Source organism: Pseudophryne corroboree, chromosome 5, assembly GCF_028390025.1.
Source record: "Pseudophryne corroboree isolate aPseCor3 chromosome 5, aPseCor3.hap2, whole genome shotgun sequence".
Taxonomy (NCBI): Eukaryota; Metazoa; Chordata; class Amphibia; order Anura; family Myobatrachidae; genus Pseudophryne; species Pseudophryne corroboree.
Genome location: NC_086448.1, coordinates 658,996,841 through 659,015,771, shown reverse-complemented (window position 1 = coordinate 659,015,771; position 18,931 = coordinate 658,996,841). Strand labels below are relative to the sequence as shown.

The 18,931-nt window shown below is 45.8% G+C and overlaps 1 long non-coding RNA gene across 1 annotated transcript in view; it reads left to right on the top strand.

Annotated features, from left to right (window-relative positions):
• The window catches only part of LOC134929295 (uncharacterized), a 160,985-nt gene that overhangs the window by 132,987 nt on the left and 9,067 nt on the right, over nt 1-18,931 (top strand). The window lies entirely within an intron of this gene.

Here is an 18,931-nt window from a genome sequence, read left to right as displayed (position 1 = left end):
TGCCTGTGTTAGATACTCAAATCTACCTATCTTGCCAGATTTTTCTCCATCTATATTGGTCCGCATCACTGAATGCCTTTCCGACGTTTCCTCTTGGATGTCATCTCACCACATCAATTGTAAAATTTCCAAAACAGAATTAATTATATTTCCATCAACTAATAGTAGTTACCAACCTGATATCTCTATCACTGTTGAGAACTTGACAATCAGTCCTACCCCACAAGCTCGCTGCCTAGACTCTGAACTATCCTTTGTTCTTCACATTCAATCTGTCTCAAAATCATGTTACATGCATCTAAAAAATATATCCAAAATACAACCATACCTTACACAAGACACTGTACAACTCTAACCCATGCTCTCATTATCTCCCGAATATACTATTGCAGTAGTCTTCTTACTGGTCTTACCAAAAAGAGGCTCTCACCACTACAATCCATTCTGAATGCTGCTGCAAGGCTAATCTTCCTCGCTAGAGGTTCATCTGTGGATCCACTCTGTCAGTCCCTCCACTGGTTACCTGTATTCTACCATATTCAATATAAAATACTTTTACTCACACACAAACCATTGACCAAACTATACCAATATACATCTCTTTGCTTATCTCAAAATATCTCCCGACCCAACCTCTCCGCTCTTCACAAGATCTACTTCTCTCTTCCACACTCATTGGGGGTCATTCCGAGTTGATCGCTCGCTGCCGATTTTTGCAGCGCAGCGATCAGGTGAAAAAAACGACATGCATGCATATGCCCCGCAATGCGCACGCGTGATGTACGGGTACAAAGCTCCTTGTGGTTGTGCTCAGGTTCTAGCGAAGTTTTCCTTCGCACCGACTACCGCAAGAAGATTGACAGGAAGGGGGCGTTTCTGGGTGTCAACTGACCGTTTTCAAGGAGTGTTTGAAAAAACTCAGCCGTGTCTGAAAAAACTCAAGCGTGGCTGGGCTTTCGCTGGGCGGGTGTATGACGTCAAATCCAGACACGAATAGGCTGAAGTGATCGCAAGTGCTGAGTATGTTCAGAGCCAGTGTCGGACTGGGGCATGAAGGGCCCACCGGGAGAATGCTGCTGTTAGGGGCCCATGCTTAAAGTTGTAGCCAGGTTCCAGTGGGGGCGTGGATAGACACCACAGAGGTTTGGCTGACCGTTACATGTTCTGTGCCCCTTGGTAAATATATAATAAAACAAATTATTGTTGTGAAGTATAATGCATAAATCCAGTGCACTAGGATAGTCTGGAACTTGATCCCTAGAGGAGGAGGAGGGCCCACAGGCAGTAGGGCCCACCAGTGGTTTCCCCTGTTTCCCTGTGGGCCAGTCCGACCCTGTTCAGAGCTACTCTGAAACTGCGCAAACTGTTTTTGCAGAGCTCGGCTGCACATGCGTTTGCACTTCTGCTAAGCTAAAATACACTCCCCAGTGGGCGGCGGCATAGCGTTTGCATGGCTGCTAAAACTAGCTAGCGAGCGATCAACTCGGAATGACCCCCATTATTCACTCCCATTCATGATTGCAAGACTTTCTTTGGGCTGCACCCACTCTGTGGAATGCCATCCAATGCACAATAAAACTCTGCTGTAGTTAAACCTTCAGGCATTCCCTGAAAACTAACCTCTTCAGGCAAGCTTAGCAAATTCCGGAACCACCCCATAACCTTCATAAATTTTCCTTTCCAATAACTTCCTCACTGTAGAGTCCACTCATATCCCCACATATTTTCTTGTTCTTTACTTTCCCATCCTCCTGACCCCAGGGCAACATTGCTGTGTGACCATATTATAAAGCCCACCAAGAACCTTTGCAATCTGGTTGACCTTTGGGGATAATTCCAAGCAGGATTTTTGATAGCAATTGGGCAAAACCATGTGCACTGCAGGGGAGGCAGATATAACATGTGCAGAGAGAGTTAGATTTGGGTGGGTTATTTTTATTTCTGTGCAGGGTATATACTGGCTGCTTTATTTTTACACTGCAAATTAGATTGCAGATTGAACACACCCCACCCAAATCTAACTCTCTCTGCACATGTTATATCGGGTGGTTTTCTGTATGCCGGCGGTCGGGCTCCCGGCGCTCAGTATACCGGCGCCGGGAGCCCGACAGCCGGCATACCGACACTTATTTTCCCTCGTGGGGGTCCACGACCCCCATAGAGGGAGAATAAAATAGTGTGGCGCGCGTAGCGTGGCGAGCGCAGCGAGCCCACAAGGGGCTCATTTGCGCTCGCCACGCTGTCGGTAAGCCGGCGGTCGGGCTCCCGGCGCCGGGATGCTGGTCGCCGGGAGCCCGACCGCCGGCCAGCCGTAGTGAACCCGTTATATCTGCCTCCCCTGCAGTGCACATGGCTTTGCCCAATTGCTATCAAAAATCCTGCTGCGATCAACTTGGAATTACCCCCTTTATGCAGTAGTTAACACCTATCCTTGTGTAACAATGCATACACCCTATAGATTGTAAGCTTGCAAGCAGGGCCTTCTTACCTCTATGACTGTCTGTTATTACCCAGTCTTGTTTTTTCACTGTTGTCTCCAATCGTTTTGTTTTATGTTATCACTGTTTCCAGGTGTAAAGCGCAATGGAATTTTCCACTCTATATAAGAAATTGTTGATAAATATATAATGGAGGAAGTTCAACCATTTAGTGCAATACCTTGTCTCCTGATTGCTTATTTAATAGCAGTCAACTAAATACAAAGTAATGCAATTCTCTACATTAGTGTAAACCTGGAAACCTGGTAATGTCAATTAAACTGCATCCAGCCAAAGAAGAGCATAAAAGTATCTGTGTTCATAGATTCTTACTAACAGTAATCTAATGGTAGAGTCGGCATGTCAGTTATGGTAGTTTATTTTCTGAAAGTACCTCCTAAAGCTGCAGCCACCCATTAATCTTGGAAAAGTGATTTTTATTTTCAGAATGTTGCCTAACTTTTTATGAAGACAAGAAAAAATAGGCTTTTAATACCTACCGGTAAATCCTTTTCTCTTAGTCCGTAGAGGATGCTGGGGACTCTGTAAGGACCATGGGGTATAGACGGGATCTGCAGGAGACATGGGCACACTATAAGACTTTGAATGGGTGTGAACTGGCTCCTCCCTCTATGCCCCTCCTCCAGACCTCATTTAGAGGAAAGAATTTATTGTTTAAACACGGTGAGTGTCATACCAGCTCACACAACGAACATACCACAGAACGTGGCATTCAATAGAACACCAGCCAACGGCATGAAAAAATACACAGCCACATGCTGATAAATATGTAACACAACCTGTGTGTCAACCCAACCAATAATAAGATACCGCATGCCATGGCATGAACAACGTCGGCAACAGCCTGACAGAAAAGAAACACCACAAGAGTGTAACCAAAACCAATAACTGCAGACACAGTACGAACTGGGACGGGCACCCAGCATCCTCTACGGACTAAGAGAAAAAAATTTACCGGTAGGTATTAAAATCTTATTTTCTCATACGTCCTAGAGGATGCTGGGGACTCCGTAAGGACCATGGGGTTTATACCAAAGCTCCAGACCGGGCGGGAGAGTGCGGACGACTCTGCAGCACCGATTGAGCAAACATGAGGTCCCCCTCAGCCAGGGTATCAAACTTGTAGAGCTTAGCAAAAGTGTTTGAACCCGACCAAGTAGTCGCTCGGCAAAGTTGAACCGCCGAGACTCCTTGGCATCCGCCCAAGAAGAGCCCGTCTTCCTAGTAGAATGGGTCTCCACCAACTTCGGTAACGGCAATCCAGCCGTAGAACGAGCACGCCAAATCGTATCACAGATCCAGCGTGTAACTGACTGCATAGACGCAGGCGCCCCAATCATGCTGGGAGCATACCGGACAAACAGAGCCTCTGTTTCCCCAATCTGAGCCAAATTGGCGACATAAATATTCAAAGCCCTGACTACATCGCAAGACTTTGATCAGCCAATGCTTAAGTAACCACAGGCATCAAAATAGGTTGGTTTCTGCGAAACACAGAAACCACTTTTGGCAGAACTATTATCCGAGTTCTCAATTCCGCTCTATCCACATGGAAGATCCAACAGGGGCTCTTGTGAGACAAAGCTGGTACTTCCGACACACGACTTGCGGACACCAAAGCCAATAGCATGACCACTCTTCAAGAGAGAAATTTTAACACAACCTTTCATAAAGGTTCCAATCAGTGTGACACAAGAAAACGCAACACCACGTCAAGGTCCCACGGTGCCAATGGGGCACAAATGGAGGTTGGATGTGCAGTACTCCTTTCATGACAGTCTGAACTTCCGGAAAGGTTGCCAATCCTTTTTTTTTTTATGAAAGAAAATTTATAAGGCCAAAACTGCACCGAAATGGAGCCTAACTTTAGGCCTGCATCCACACCTGCTTGCAAAGAATGGAGAAGAATGACCCAGCTGAAAGTCTTCCGTAGGAGCCTTCTTGGATTCACGCCAAGACACATATTTACGCCAACTACGGTGGTAAGGCTTTGCCGTAACTTAATTTCTAGCCTGAAGAAGTGTGGAAAGGACTTCACTGGGAATACCCTTTCGGGCTAGGATATGGCATTCAACCGCCACGCCGTCAAACGCAGTCGCGGTAAGTCTTGATGATAAACGCCCGGATCTTGCTGTAACATTTCCTCACGTAGAGGAAGAGGCCAGGGATCTTCTATGAGTAAATCATGCAAAACTGGATACCAAGCCCTTCTTGGCTAGACCGGAACAATGAGGATCGCCTGAACCTTTGTTCTTCTTACGTTTATCACCTTCAGAAAAAGTGAAAGCGAAGGGGACACATAGACCGACTGAAAACACCCAAGGTGTCACGAGGGCGTCCACTGCTATAGCTTGAGTGTCCCTTGACCTAGAACAATATCCCTGAGGCCTCTCGGTGAGGCGAGATGCCAACATGTCCAATTGAGGCACTCCTCAAAGACTTGTCACTTCTGTGAAAACTTCTCGATGACGACAGTATTTCTCAAGGATGGAGATCGCGTCTGCAGAGGAAATCTATTTCTCCGTCGTTTACCTCCGGAACGAAGACTGCTAATATAGCGTTTACCAGTCTTTCCACCCAGCGGCAAACTTTTGCATCTTCTGCCATTGCCGCTTTTGCTCCTTGGTCCGCCCTAGCTGCTTACTTACGCCAGTGCTGTCAAGTCGTCCGACAGAACTAACACGGGTAGATCACGAAGAATATGTTCGTCGAAAATAGCTCTTAATTCAAGAAAGCTTATTGCAGACAAGCTTCCCAGCTTGACCTTTTCCTTTGGAAATACGTCCCTTGCAAGGACTGCTCCCCAGCCTCGGAGATCTGCATGCATGCAGTGCCGTTTCTAGCGGCGGGCGAGCCATGCAACCGCACGGGGCGCCCGCCGCGGCACTTTGTGACTCCTTATCTCCTCTCCTCCCTCTCCCGCTCGGGGGGTAGAGTTTCGCCGAATGACGCGTTTGCGTCGTGACGTCACGACGCAAACGCGTCATTCCACGAAGCCCCGCACCCCGAGCAGGATCGCTCGGGGAGAGGGAGGAGAGGAGATAAGCATGGAAGGAGGAGGCGGCCGGCGCGAGGGACGTGAGTCAGCGGGACCCGAAGAGCGGGAAGATGTAAGTATTATCTCTCTCTCTCTCTCTCCCCCCCCTTCCTTCCCCCCCACTTGACACCTGCCTGCCGCACTGTGTAAAATGGGGATACCTGCCTGCCGCACTGTGTAAAATGGGGATACCTGCCTGCCGCACTGTGTAAAATGGGGATACCTGCCTGCCGCACTGTGTAAAATGGGGATACCTGCCTGCCGCACTGTGTAAAATGGGGGCACCTGCCTGCGTACTGTGTATAATGGGGATACCTGCCTGCCGCACTGTGTAAAATGGGGGCATATGCCTGCCGCGCTGTGTAAAATGGGGGCACATGCCTGCCGCGCTGTGTAAAATGGGGATACCTGCCTGCCGCACTGTGTAAAATGGGGATACCTGCCTGCCGCACTGTGTAAAATGGGGATACCTGCCTGCCGCACTTTGTAAACTGGGGGCACCTGCCTGCGTACTGTGTAAAATGGGGATATCTGCCTGCCGTACTGTGTAAAATGGGGATACCTGCCTGCCGCACTGTGTAAAATGGGGACACCTGCCTGCCGCGCTGTGTAAAATGGGGACACCTGCCTGCCGCGCTGTGTAATATGGGGACACTTGCCTGCTGTAATGTGTAAAAAGGGGACTTTTTTATTTTTATTTTTTTCCCCCTGTGGTGGGTGTGATGATATCAGACGAGACCACGCCCACTTTAATGAGACCACGCCCATTTTAATCAGGCCACACACCCTTGTCGGGAGCGCGCGCGCCTTCGGCGCGTGCATGCTTTTTATTTTTATGGCTATATGGGGGGGGGCATGCAATTTTTTTTTATAGCAATGGGGGGGGGGGGCGCATTTTGAAATCTCGCACTGGGAGCCAAATTGTCTAGAAACGGCCCTGCATGCATGGACACCAGGATCTAATCCTGGATCCCGAACCTTCGTCCCTCTAGAAGGTGAGAACCGAGCAGACACCACAGGAGCGATGTCCTGGCCATTAGGATTATATTCCAGTGCATGTGCAGGTGAGACCCGGATGACATTTCCAACTGGTCCCTTGAAAACCACTCTGGCATTTGGCCTGCTCACCGAAAAGGCCTCTTAGGCCGCACCTATCTGCTTCATTAATGGAACATATTGATGGATTGTCACTGCAAATCTGATCCGACTCTGGATCCTCAGACCTCTTTCCACAGGAAAGACAAATAACCACAACCGTTCAGTATCTACTCTGATACCCACCTCCGACATCTGCGTCGTTGGGAATAACAGCCATTCCCTGTGTTGAAGAACAGTCAGAGAGAAACAACGATTTGCACCACTTGTTTCTTGACCTCGCCTTAATCAGAAGAGCGCCTCAGTACAGAATAACAATGGCTCTTACTATTGAAAGAAAACCATCATACTGCCATCACTCTGGTGAAATAGCAAAGACAATCCTGGATATCCACCCAGGTAATCTGAATGTGGAGAACAACGCATTTAAACCTCTTAGTCTTTTTTTTTTTTTTAACAGGGACAGCAGGACAATGCCCTGAACCTGACGCACCTCTGGTATAGCGTCACGTACTACCTCCCCTTCCAGAGGGGAAACGGCAAGATCTATTAGAAAATCAGTGAGGGGAAACAGCTGTAACACCAGAATGTCCCCCTTTGGATTCTATAATTAACTCACAGGTCCTAGTCTATTCCCGGACTAACTGAAAAGTAGTAGACGAGTCCCCACCGGAGTGGGGTCCAGCCAGATAGACTCAGCGACATGTGGTGGATATGGTAGAAACAGAAAACGACATCCGCTTCTGCGAAACTAACAAGGCTGCAGAACTCTTACCTTTTCACCTTCCACTGTCTGCACAGAAAAGGAAAAAAGAACGGTATCTGTCGGAGTCAGCCTCAGCATTCCCCTGGCCACACCACCTGTATACGCACGTCAGCCTGCCGCAATGTTATAGAGAAGAATCAACATAAGAAACATCCCCTCTCTCTTTTAGGGTAATTCTATTGAATGCTTTTCCGAATATAAACACTCCCTCATGTGCATGAAGTGCAAATAAGCCCAAAGCATAGAAATAAAATATCACTTAGCTTCCTGTATACGATCCTTTGTGACAGAGCCCCGTGTCGACCAGGAGTTGACCTTCACAGTATTCTACCCGCTGCGGGAAACGAATAAACCTTCGGACTCCTTGAGAGGATCTGAGACCAACTCGTCATGGCCGACGTAGAGCTTTATCAACAGAGCGACCAGCACATGAGAAGGAATACTTTTAATTCAGCATTCAATATAATTCATAATATGAATATACCTAATGTAATACACCATTACACACACATATATATATATATATATATATATATATATATATAGTTCCAATATGACCGGCACTCCAAACAAACGTTTTAAATACCTGGGTGCCCTCCACGGTCCAGACGGAGCAAACACAGAGAGAGAGATACTGGCGGCACTCCACGGGTTTTCAAGAAAAGACAGCTACACAAGCTTAATGTCAACGTTTCAGGTGCTGTTTATTCACACCTTTCGTCAGGATCCTGACGAAAGGTGTGAATAAACAGCACCTGAAACGTTGACATTAAGCTTGTGTAGCTGTCTTTTCTTGAAAACCCGTGGAGTGCCGCCAGTATCTCTCTCTCTATATATATATATATATATATATACATATACACAACATACATAGAAGCGGATTGTCCGGAACCTTCGGGTCCTTAGTGACATTAACGTGTTCGGAATGTGTATTACCATGTACTGTATGCCCCAGTTCTGGATCTAACAGGAAACCTTATGGTCTACAGAAAACCTAGAATTCGTCGACAGCAGGGAGTAGAAACCAGGCAAAGTAATATTCTTGCAATCCCGAGGGGTCTGAGGGAAGTATACATATATAATATCAATAACACTCCCCCCCACAAACTACCATGTCTGTGCTCGAGCTACAGGCAGAGCCGGCCCTAACCAATATGATGCCCTAGGCAAGATTTGGGCTGGTGCCCCCTAGCACCACCGCTTGTTCTGCCTCTGATCTTGCACCTCTTTCCCAGCACCACCACCCCTCATCCATAGCAGTCCTTATTTTGGTGTTTGTACCCCCTATATTTTAAATAGGAACAGTTCGCACATTTGGCGCACAGCCCAAAAAGGGGTGTGTTTTTGCTGGCAAGGGGCATGACCACACAATAGTAACTCCAATTCCAATTACGCCACACAGTACTGCAACTTTATTCACATTTGATCATGCGATAGTGTCCATAATTCATATTACATCCCACAGTAGTATCACTTTACCTTATAAACGTTACTCTTCACAGTAGAGCCCTTATTCACATTACATCACACTGAATTGCTCCTTATTCACATTACACCACACCCTATTGCTCTTTATTCACATTAGACGACACAGTAGTGCCCTTTCTATACGCAATGCCACATAGTAGAGCACCTTATACACAATATGCCACACAGTAATGCCCCTTACACATATGAGACACATTATTAATGTCCTTATAAACATAATGCACCTTACACATTATGACAACCTTTATTAATGCCCTTTTATACATAATGTCCCTTACACATATGCTGCACATTATTAATGCCCTTATACACATAATGACACACATAGTGCCCCCTACACATTTGCTGCACATTATTAATGCCCCTATACACATAATGTCACACATATAGTAGTACCCTGTTACACATATGCCACACATTATTAATGCCCTTATACACATAATGGCACACATAGTGCCCCTTACACATATGTTGCACATTATTAATGCATTTTTACATGACACTCATAATGCTCCTTACACATATTCCGAACACTACTGCACAACCAACCCACTCACATGCACACAGCACTCACACTGCCACTAACACTGTGACCTCTGCCTCTGCTTGGATACAGATGTGTCCTCATAAATCTTGCCTCAATGCTAACGTCGGGCACATTTTTTAATGAAAATCCATCTTATTTGCATTGCTGTGGCTAGGATGCACAAGCAGCCTCTGCTGATTAAAATGATATGCAGCATGCCTATATACTGTGTGAGACTGTGGCTGTACCTGCATATGAAATGCTACACACAGAATATAGGCATGCCGCATATCATTTTAATCAGCAGAAGCTGCTGATGCCCTTAGGCATATCAAATGCCCTAGGCAATTGCCTAGTTTGCCTATGCCTATGGCCGGCTCTGGCTACAGGCCCATTGAACCGTACCATACATATACATATACATATAAATATATACACAGGTATATAAGGCAGTAACAGCATGTTATCTTACACCCAGTAAAAACAGTTGGTGCCGACAGGGTCACCCCCACACTACTGTGTCTCCCCTATAGTGTTTACTTTTAACAAGTATACAAAAACCGACCTGCTGACACTGCATTGACAGAATCAAGCACCAACAGGCGTTGGCGATGCCGACAGTGATCCCCATAAGTGACAGAGCACTCACACCTGTCGACACACGTCGACTAAGCTATAGTGGGTATCCAACAGGGAACACACAGATATATAAGCACAACACACAGAGTACCTGCCCATTTATCTCAAATAGTGCTATATTGTCCTCTATATAGCACTAAACACTGTGCCCCCTCACATATGCACTGTTTTACATTGTTTTGGTGGGTCATGGAGAAAAATGGCGCTGACTTCTGCAATGAGGGCTAAGCCCCGCTCCTTCTCGGCGCGCTTCAGCCCGCTAATAAAATAGCTCTTTTTATGCTATCGGGGGTCCCTATACAGTGTCTACACACTGTATAAACTTGTTATCACCCTCCAAAAGGTATATACATTGCTGCCTAGGGCGCCCCCCCAGCGCCCTGCACCTGTGTAAAAAGCGTTGGTGTGTGGGAGCAATGGCGCACAGCGTGACCGCTGCCTCATACTGGTGGGGGTATCGGAAATGGTGGCCAGGCCCCGAATAACTAACTTATGCCAGCGTTAAGACTATCCGTAACTTTGCTGCCCAGGGCGCTCCCCCCCAGCGCCCTGCACCCTGTGAGTGCCGTTGGTGTGTGGGAGCATGGAGCGCAGCGCGACCGCTGCGCTGTACCTCCGTTACTGAAGTCTTCTGCCGTCACTTAAGTCTTCTTTTCTTCTCATACTCACCCGGCTTCTTTCTTCTGGCTTCTGTGAGGGGGGTGACGGCGCGGCTCCGGGAACAAGCAGCTAGGCGAACCAAGCGATCGAACCCTCTGGAGCTAATGGTGTCCAGTAGCCTAAGAAGCAGAGCCCTTAACTAAGAAGAAGTAGGTCTGACTTCTCTCCCCTCACTCCCACGATGCAGGGAGCCTGTGGCCAGCAGGTCTCCCTGAAAATAAAAGACCTAACATAAAGTCTTTTAGAGAAACTCAGTAGAGCTCCCCTAGTGTGTGTCCAGTCACTCCTGGGCACAAAGTCTAACTGAGGTCTGGAGGAGGGGCATAGAGGGAGGAGCCAGTTCACACCCATTCAAAGTCTTATAGTGTGCCCATGTCTCCTGTGGATCCCGTCTATACCCCATGGTCCTTACGGAGTATGTATATATATATATATATATATATATATATAATGAAAATCAAAGTTTATGCGCAAAGATTAGTACGTCTTACAAATTACTCTGTGGAACTACAAGTCCCAGTGTTTTTAGGAAAGGCAGACTGTTCCCTCTAGCAAAGGGAAATCCATAATGTCTCCTTGCACTTCAATTCATATGATCAGCAGCTCCTTTTGACACCAAAATCCACAGTTGGTTTTAAAATCTAAAAACAAAGAAAAGGGTGCTCCATAGTGCATAAATCCATTTTTATAAAAAAATTTATTACACCAGCTTTTCACACACAAATGTCAGAAGAATGTACCGAAGCAGGCGGTATCAACCACCGTACGTATAGTGTTTAATAAAAGATATAACAGGACTTCACTGCATCGCACCACCTTGCAGTAGCTCGCTACCGTGCAACAGTACTCACGTTAAGCCACGCCCCTACACATTTTTACATAGGGGAGTGGCCTAGCGCGAACACTGTTGCATGACTGTTAGATCTAAATCACAAACATTGGTCTAGATGTCGTCATCCCCCATCCCACCCGGCCTCACTCCCCTCGCTGCCCGCCGGTGCATGGTAATTAAAATGCCTCCGCCGGCATAGACATTTTGCATATGACGGCGGCGCAGTGGTATAGACTATTCCAGCCCTTCCTGCGCCTGATATACAGTACTGTGACTCGGCACCTCCTCTCACCCATGTGATGTCAGTGAGCATGAAATCACACAAGTACCGCCTCGCCACCTCCGCGCCTAGAGACTCCAACACAGACATGTGCGGTTTGCAGTGCACTCAGAGATGGAGCTCCGCAATGGCGGCAGCAGCAGGGTGTCTGAAGATCCTCTTGACAGGTGAGGTGTCAGGCCTGACACCTGCTGTGGCATATTGGGCAGCAGGGCAGGCTCCGGCCCTGCTAATTAGATGTATATATATATATATATATACATATAGATATATATATATTTATTGCCGGCAGCATATATAATTAACAAATCCTCAACCTGCCCTCCTGCTCAGTATATATATATATATATATAACATACAGTATCTCCACTATGTGAAAAAAATTGGTACTCTCCAGACTAGAGTATCAAAAATCAAAAAAGTTCACATTTATTTCAAAGTCAATCTCACAGTTTCCAGGAAGTGTCCATTGTTTCGGTCCACACCAGGACCTTTTTCAAGGTATGCGGCAACACAATCAACAGGTTCAGTAGTACAGCATGAGTCAAAGTGGTGGTAGGAAACTGGAGCACCAGATAAAAGCCTCACTGGCCCCTATTATATACCTAAAAAGGTGCCAGTTCCGCCTCCAGTGGCGCCGGAGCCGGGGTGGAACGCACAGTGGAACGCAGGCGTCACTTCCGGTAATACCGGAAGTAAGCCGCGCAGCACTAAACTAGCAATGTGTGTATAGTGTACACTCTAATGGCACACATGTATCATCACAGGAGAGCATAATGCTCGTGATAAACTTAAATTAAATAGTGTGGGGCGCCAGTTGCGCCGGAGCCGGGGTGGAACGCACAGTGGAACGCAGGCGTCACTTCCGGTAATACCGGAAGTGAGCCGCACGGCGCTACTGAGTAATGTGTGGTATAGAGTAAATATTCAGTACATCACTACTGTGCAATACTTGGGCATAGTGAGAGCATACAGTGGCACACATGGTTTATACACACAATGTGAGGGCATAATGCTATAGGTAACTTTAGAGATACAGCGGTGTTATAGTAAACCGCAAGCCTGTGATGCTGACCTCACTTCCGGTATTAACCGGTAACCATGGGAATCCATCTGTGATTGCCCATTGCTAGTAGGTATAGCAGAAAAATAGAATAAACTTTTAAGACAAAATGGAAAAATATGAAGAAAGGTATATAAAGAGACCTGTGAGATCACTAAAAAGAAAACATACGTGTATAGATCACCATAAACAAAAAGGTACAGAATATAGTGATAACTAATCACACTAGGTGAAACTATGTGTATCAAAGGGTTAAGGGGTACATGGATTTAGGGTCATCAACATTATAGATGTGGAGATTCAGAGTTATTTCAAAAAAATGGACAACGGGTTGTTTTCATTCATGCCCCTGGGGGCAATAGTATCCAGTCTGTGGATCCATGAACTTTCCCTTTTTCGGAGCAAGAGGGTGCAATCACCCCCTCGAGGTAGTGGTGGGATCCAATCGATGAGCTTCGATCTGAGGTCCGATACTTGATGTCGGGATGTCATAAAATGCCGGGCTACTGGCAATGTCGCTGTCCCTGATGAGATCGCTTGGTGGATGGATGTTCTGTGATTGGCCATCCTGTCACAGAATCGCCTGGAGGTCATCCCGACATAGGAAAGTCCACATGGGCAGGTTAAAATTTAGATAAGATGGTCCATCATACAATACAATCTATATTTAATCGCTATTGGTCGTCCAGAGTGGGGATGGGGAAAAGTTGGTCCTGTAAGCATACCTCTGCAAGTGGTGCAATCTGTGCATTTAAAACAACCAGGGCCTCGTTCATGTAGCCATGTTGATGTCGTGGAGGGGCTATGTTCAACCAGGGGTCTCATCAGTAGTTGTTTAAGGTTTGCTGCTCTGCGAAAAGCCATCATAGGGGGAGTACTTCTTTTCAGTATAAGGTGGTCGTCTGTTGTAAGGATCGGCCAATGCGTACGGATTGATCTAGTGACTTTATTAGATTGGTTACTGTATGTGGTGGTAAACACCATTCGGTTTGTAGTCAGTGTACCCTGTGTGTTGGTTGTGGGTGCAGCAAACTTCTTCCTGGCTTTTAGTAAACACCCTGCAATTATCTCCTTCTTATAGCCTCGTTGTAAAAAACGCGTGGTCATCTCGGTCAATTGGTTCTCCATAGTCTCATTTTCAGAATTGTTCCGCATCACCCTGAGGAATTGTGAGACTGGGAGGTTGTTTTTCAAGGCCGGTGGGTGTTGACTACTTGAGAGTAGCAGAGTGTTTCGGTCAGTGGGTTTTCTGTATAGACTCGTGCTGATGCGGCCTTCCTCCAAGGTAACAGTGATATCCAGAAAATTGATGCTCCGTTAGGTGGTTGTTGTAGTAGTGCTCTTTCCAATGCTTGAAGGCCTTGTTCATGGGGGATGATAGTGTATAAGGAACTCCCATCCATTATCGCCAGTAAGATGTTGTCCAAATTTGGAGGTAAAGTGGACAATTTGTGGAGAAAATCTGAAGTATCCCGCACATAGCTACTACTGAGTTGTACTATGGGTTGTAAAAAGGTGTCGATATAGATGGCCAATGGTTGTAGAAGCGAGTTCCTGGCTGAAATGATTGGCCTGCCTGGTGGGTGTGAGAGGGTCTTATGAATCATGGGAATGGTGTAAATGATGGGGCATACCGGAAAGTCAACAGTCAAAAATTCATATGTGTGTTTATCGATATACTGTGATTGGAACCCTAAATGTAGTGGGTCATCAACCCTTGTTTTTATATTTGGGATGGGGTTGGTCTGGAGACAGGTATAGGTCAAGTCATCAGTCAACTGTCTCATTATTTCTGTATATATACAGTATTACCCTTCACCAGATTAAGGTGGCACTCCACGGACTTTATATGTGTATATAAATATATATATATATGTATATATATATAACAATTTAAATAAACATTTGCACACTTCTAAATACTAATAAAAGTAGGTGCTATTGTATATATATCCTTATGAAAAGACTGAAGATGTCTTGAAATTGTAATATTGGAGTAAAGATTTTTTTATTTTTTTTGCATATACGGTATATAAAGGCCGTAAGGCCTTGGAGTTCCGCCTTATTCTTGCAATGCAGGGGTAACACTGTTTTATTTAAATTCTGGGAAGCCACCCCGGTATTATAGTTGGATTTATTGAGTGCCCTTACACATGCACATACAGTACATATATATATTTGCATGTGTGAGGGCACTAAATAAATTCTGTCTTCCCAGAATTTAAATAGAACAGCGTTACCCCTACTTCGCAAGAATAACGACTCGCGTTCTGGGAGCAAATTACGGAAACTGGACGCATTTTGAATTTGGCTCTGACGTGAGCCAATTACAGCTTGTCAACCAGCAGCCAGCGGACGCTCCTTATTAGGAGCTAGTCTGTGAGTCTTGTTTGTTTCTAGTCTCATCGCAAGGAGAAGGGCTGTCCCAACTGCCACACTGGGGGGGTGGGGAGGGGGGGTGCTGCCAACAGTGACTTGTGGAATGAGGTGAGCTGTGGTGTAGTGTGGTGCGGGGAGCTGTGTTTATAAGTGGATCTGTGCTGTAGTGCGGAGAGAGACGTTGTGTTGGTGTGCGGGGAGCTATGCTGCAGAGAGGGGAGCTGTGCATTGAGCGGAGCTGTGGTGTAGTGCAGAGAAAGGAGCTGTGTTGAGCGCAGCTGTGGTGTAGTGCAGAGAGGGGAGCTGTTTGGTGAGCGCAGCTGAGGTGTAGTGCAAAGAGAGGAACTGTGTTGAGCGCAGTTGTGGTGTAGTGCAGAGAAGGGAGCTGTGTGGTGAGCGGATCTGTGCTGTAGTGCAGAAAGGTGAGCTGTGGTGAGCACAGCTGTGGTGTAGTGCAGAGAGAGGAGCTGTGTTGAGCGCATTTGTGGTGTAGTGCAGGAAGGGGAGCTGTGTGGTGAGCAGATCTGTGCTGTAGTGCAGAGAAGGGAGTTGTGTGGTGAGCGTAGCTGTGGGGTAGTGCAGGGAGGGGAACTGTGTAGTGAGCGCAGATGTGGTGTAGTGCAGGGAGGGGAGCTGTGTGGTGAGCGGAGCTGTGGTGTAGTGCAGAGAGGGGAGCTGTGCAGCGAGCGGAGCTGTGGTATAGTGCAGAGAAGGGAGCTGTGTGGTGAGTGGAGCTGTGGTGTTGTGCAGAGAGGGGAGCTGTGCAGTGAGTGGAGCTGGGGTGTAGTGCAGAGAAGGGAGGTGTGTGGTGAGCGGAGCTGTGGTGTAGTGCAGAGAGGGGTGCTATGTGGTGAGCATTTCCATACCCCCACTTCAAATTTTGGACTTTGACCACTTTTCTACTTTGGCTACTAGTAGCTATGCCTTTCATAGTGCTAGCTGCACCCTATGGCATAGACCATACCCCACCATGCTCGATACACCCCCTGTGACAGTGCACAATAGGCCCATTTCATAAATTTCAGCTCCAGGCCCGTGAGGACCTTGATCTGGTACTGCCAAAGAGAGTTTGGTCCTCACTCTTTTCGCATTGGAACCTCTACTGTTTCTGCTTCCTTGGGTCACTCAGATTCTGAGATACAATCTCTGGATTGATGGTACTCAACAGCTTTCCATCAATATATACTATATGTCTGGGTTTGGCTGTTTCTTTTCTTTGCAGCTATCCAGAGCCTTAACTAATCACCAGATTGAATTGGCATTTAATTCAATATAAATACTGTATATGGCGGTATTAAGGGATCCAGATTTCGGGATCCCGGCATTTAGAATATCCATGAAGGAATCCCGACACTGCTCGGAACAGCGACATCAGTATCCTGACATAATTCACAATGAACTTTGGGATCCCGAACGTAAGTATGCCGGGTCTCCTGAGAGGTAAGCCGCAGGGGAGATATTAGGATTAGGCTGTGGAGGGAGTACTATGCTGCGGGGAAGAGGTGGAGTTAGGGTTAAACTGCAGGGAGGGTTAGAGCTAGGTACCCATGGGGAAGATTAGGCACCACTAAGGAGGGTTAGGGTCAGGCTGTGGGGGAGGGAGGCTTAGGTTTAGGCTCCGGGGAGGGTGTTTAGTTTTAGGGGGGTTAGGGATTTAGGGTAGTATACTTAAGTGGTACGAGTCGGGATCCCAAGCGTCGAGATGCCGCTTTCGGTATTCTGACTGCCGACATCCCAAGCGCCAGGATCCTGATACCATCCCATTATTAATTAGTTTCATTCTCTCCTTTACTCATCTTGTTTGACATTTTATTAGCTGTTTGTTTGAGTTTCTATGTTTTGTCATTTCATTTTTTCAGACCTTATGAATGTGAAACCAGTTTGGGTTTTGGGACATTCTTTTATTTTTTTGGATATCTAAATTTGCTGTGGCTTCTGATATTGTGCTGTTTCCTCTGACATCATTTGTTGGCTTGGCTTTTGTGGCATGTACTGGCATTTTTTGAAAGACAGATTGTTGGAGGCTTTGCAGAAATTTGGCATTCCTAAGGTGTTGGTGGTGCATCTCTGGGACAATTATATCAGATGCCTTACCACATTTGGATCTGCATTCAGTAGTGATTAGAGATCTTCACTTCATTGCTGAGACCTGGCCTTCTTGTAATATTGTTTGACAAGCTATAGTTTCGAGACTTATTTAGAGGGACGCTACTGTAAGTCTGGTGCAGTTGTTGATGTTAATAGATGGAAAATGAATGTGACAGTGGCGCATTTTGTTTTAACCAATGGTGCCTGTGTGGCAGGGATATACGGTGAGGTAAATGTTTGAGGATGCACTGGCTAGTACCAGAGCCAGATTTACACACAATATAGGAGCCCAAGCGTGCATGTGGGCATGATACAAAGATACAGCAGCATATACTATTGGAAATATGGCGATTTGTGATCAGAGATGTGAGGAAAAGATAGACAGGTGAAGCACTGCCTCACCTATTATTGACTTTTTACTCCAGAGTTTTCACTATAAAAATGCTTAGATTAATACAAAGAAGATATTTATAATATATTGTTTGTATTTTTCATATACTTTATATAGTCAAAACTCTGTCTTATACCTTAGTATGCCTTTCCACACCGTGTGTCACTGCTGTGTGGTAAAGTACAATAGATATGAAGATGTCAACCTTTATCGATCTGATGGAGTTCATCTTAGTTCTGAAGGGCTTGCCATTTTACTTGGGGATTTGTTTCAATTGTAACAGATTTAATTTAAGGGGTTTTGGCACATCACTTTAGGCCTCTTTATGGAAGTAAAGATCTTGTTTGTAGCTTGTTAATGTATAGTTTAGGTTTAGTGAGTGCACTCTCCTTCTCATGAAGTGATGATGATGTGATCTACAGTAGGCCAATTGTACTGGCAGGGGAAGGCTATCTCACCTCTGCATTTCTAAATAGATTCTAGGATGTAAGTGTGAATAAAGGGAAGGCCAGCTAGGAGAAAGTTGTACTAGTCAAGGCTATAGATGGTAAGAAAGTGGACCAGAGTTTTTGTAACGGCCTGAATGAGAAGGAGGATTTACTTGCAGTGTAACAAACTTGGAAGGGACTGGATATGTGAAATGAAGCTGAGGCAGGATTGAAAGATGACACCTAGGCAGCAATTGTGAGGGGTTTTATTCTGAGTTGGGAGCAAAGCAAAAATGAGCAAGTAACTTTGCACCTTGGTAAAACCATGCTGGAGTTTAGGTGGGGCAGATGTAAAGTGCACTGAGATTTAGATCTGAAAGGGGTGTGTCCAAACTCACATCTAACTTGCAGTGTAAAAAAGAGAAATAATGAATTTGCACAAGCTTGCATTACAACTTAGGGTGTTCTAGTTACAATATGGGAGACGCTCAGGACACATTCTCTTCCTAAGGAGGGCATAGTAACATAGTAACATAGTTTCTGAGGTTGAAAAAAGGTAATTTGTCCATCGAGTTCAACCTGTTAGTGATCTCCTACACTGTAATAATTTTAAGACTAATTTTAACTGTGGTGAATGTTTAGCCGTTATGTCTATTCCTTTTTTATTATTATTATTATTATTATTATTATTATTATTATTATTATTTCTTACTATAGTGCATGATTTACCCCCCATAAACCTGTATATCCTTATCCATTAG